The sequence below is a fragment of the Amblyomma americanum genome, chromosome 1 (genome assembly GCF_052857255.1).
Source record: "Amblyomma americanum isolate KBUSLIRL-KWMA chromosome 1, ASM5285725v1, whole genome shotgun sequence".
Taxonomy (NCBI): domain Eukaryota; kingdom Metazoa; phylum Arthropoda; class Arachnida; order Ixodida; family Ixodidae; genus Amblyomma; species Amblyomma americanum.
Genome location: NC_135497.1, coordinates 507,314,087 through 507,317,191, shown reverse-complemented (window position 1 = coordinate 507,317,191; position 3,105 = coordinate 507,314,087). Strand labels below are relative to the sequence as shown.

At 44.9% G+C, this 3,105-nt stretch overlaps 1 pseudogene; it reads right to left on the bottom strand.

Moving 5' to 3' along the window:
• Positions 1 to 935: 935 nt before the first annotated feature.
• On the bottom strand, positions 936 to 2,741 carry LOC144106645 (uncharacterized; annotated as a pseudogene).
• Between the last annotated feature and the right edge of the window lie 364 nt (positions 2,742 to 3,105).

The window sequence follows — 3,105 nt, the reverse complement described above, 5'->3', positions numbered from 1 at the left end:
GCACTCCGAGGAATGTGCAACAGCTGATGCACGTTGAATGTCATCTGTTTTTCTCCGTAGAGGAACTGCATATCAACAACAAACTTTACAAGGCAGTCCGTGCTAACAGCTATGTCACTCAAGGTCACTATGTCCTGCAGAAGAAGGGCAATACCCTTCACAAGTAATGCAAAATGTTTAAGGTATTGCCGTGGAAGGATGCCTTGCAAACATGGCAATGCAAAATACATAAGCCACTGCTGCCACTCTGAGGCTTTCCAGTACTTTCTCAGCAAAATTGAGCGCGGAAGACGTGGCACAAAACGATGTGGCTTTATAGCACACAAACGCTCATCTATCGCTGCCACTGTTTCCGGTGCCCCAATGTAGTGCTGATCCCATACATCAGAGAGCCAGTTCTCGGTTAACTGCCGCGACACACCCAGCAGCACACAATGCATATAATCTGGGGTAAAGCCCCAGATTATAATAAAGTGTGGAAGATTAATTAAAGGTGTCAGGCCTTTTACACCCTGATCTGGTTGTCCAGTTCTAGCAACCTCGGTCATCGTTGTCTTTGTGTCTTCAGCAGTCCTGTCAGGCACAACAGTATTCACATGGTTCCTGTTTGGCATAGTAAGAAAAATGAAAACCACACAAATTTAGAACTTTATAAAGATTTCACACAATTCAGTGCTAAATTTTGGCACGTTTGTTCGCAACAGACTATTTCTGAGAATTCACTTCTACAATACATTTCTAAAAACTGTCAATGTGCAATGATCTTAAAAAATGGTAATGCTGCTCCAAATAAGGTACAATTTTGCCTCTGAGCCGAGAAGTGGCAAGGCCAAATACACTATATACTAAGGTAGGTGCTTAAAGAAAAGCCGGAAATCTGCCTCAACACGTCTTATCAGAAAGCAGACACTGCATTCTCAGTTCCGTTATCTTCACTAACCGTCCACACATGTCCCAAGGTTCAAACACCATCCACAGCCGTAGTAGCCATTGAACTGGGTCAAGTGCTGCATGGCCGCCCGTGCAGGTGCATCAGCACAGCAGCTGAAGCAGTATACCTGCATAAGCAAGCGCAACATTTTTTTTCGTGCTAAAAAAATCACAAATTACCAAATTTGCAACGAATGCTATAGACTATTCCATGTTCTCTAACAACATCAAGGCACTCTAAGTACAAACTGAACATTTTATATAGTTTTCTAATTGGTTACCATTGCTGTAATCCCGTATATGCACTCTGCCTTTAATCAACTGCAGTATGATTGAGCACATGTATTGGCTGGCAACAATATCAAACGCCGCAAAATATCGTCATGAGTAGCACTGCATGAGAACTTCACATCATTGCTCAGGTGCACTGGTGATGGCTTGAAATGGCAGGAAAAACAAGCTGCTCAACTTGTACCCTCATTATCTGCACTAAACTATTGATAGTTCTGCATGTCATTCATTATCCATTGTATCTTTTTCTTCAAGTGCAGTGGATTCTATGCTGACTGAAGAAACCAGCTAGCCCAGCAACACACCCTTACAAGTTACAGTTAGTCTACACACTCCATCTCAATACAAACCAGAATGGTCTGTAGCTCTGCTGTTCGAACAGTTTCTATTAACAGAAAAAATTACCTTTGAGTGCACAGTTTCGTTGCCTGCCATCCACGTGATGCCGTTGGTTGACAAACTGTCCATTTTCTCTACAAATGTGTTTAATAGCAGAGTCATGTCCGGATGCTTCTGGCCATACCAGAGTGCAGATACAAGCACATTTTTCTGCCTAATGTGTGCTGGCAGTTCGTTCACAGTCATTTGAATTGGCCACACAGAAAATTTTGATTTGAAGACCGGGCTTCCGTCTGTATTAATAGTGAGGGTAAGGTCATTTTTGGAAGCCAATTTGTGCCTAAGCTCTCTATACAGGGAGCCATCAATTATATCTGCCATCCCATTCTTGTCAACAGACAAACTCTGCTGTATGGACTCTAGTCTCTCATGATGTGCACCAGCAACATCATGTCCAGAGAATAAAGATGAAAGCAGCTTCACAATGGGCAGTGTTAAAAAAAGTGTCCATCCTGCAGCATCTGCTGGCCGCTGTAGCGACGCCCGCACACAGAGCATGTTTCTCGCACTGCATTTCTCTCGGAAAGATCGCCAGTGGTCTCAACAAGCAGCTTCATACAGTTTCCACAGTAGAAGTGGAAACGGGCGGATTTAATTTCAGCCCCGACACTCTTTTTGAAGCGATACTTTGTCGCTGGTATATCATGACGAGCAAGCACGTGCATTATTAGCCTTTGGAGGGCTTCGACTCACTTCCACGGAAGGCCAAACTCCAAAACGATGTTTACCGTTAATGCCAGCAAATCGTCCGCAGAAAAGCTACTGTCTTCTTGCGGCACTTCTGGTAATTCTTCATCGATGGGAGGCACTGGCTCGCCACTTGAAGTTGACACCACTTCATCCGCCGATACAGCGTACAAGTAGCCTTCAGCCGTAGTCTCGGCATCCTCTACGGGTTCTGTCTGTGCTGGCAGCTGCGCCCGCTGCGCGTCACTATGTGGAGTTGGTATCGAAGCCTCCGCATGACCGGCAAAGACACTGCTGTGCGGTTCAGTAACGTTGGTGGCCTGCTGCGGTACTCGTGATTCCTGCGCGTGCCGGGCTGATCGCTGAAGATAAGTTTTTGTTGAATATGGGATGGAGGCGCTGCCAGGGTTGAGGTATTCCTTCCTACGGCACATACTCTATCCTGTGATGTTCCAATCAAACGTTGGACTCACGGTGCAAGCACTCACTACTCAAAAATATACGCGGCCAGGAACGCCAGCACGGTAACTCGAACTGGCGTTCAATGTTCGTCTTGGATTGGACTGGATGAAGTTGGATTGCAAGCTACCCAAGGGCACTCATTGTCCCACAACAGACGTATCAATTTCAAAACAAGTACTTGTTTGACTAATGATTATGCGTTCAGTCTAAATAATTGACTCGCATTATTAATTATGTTGTATAAAAATGATTTACTTATTAGTTATTTTTTCGGAAATTTACCACAATCAGCCGTGACGCCGGGCCCGCTGGCCACTATGGGCTGTTATTGTGTTC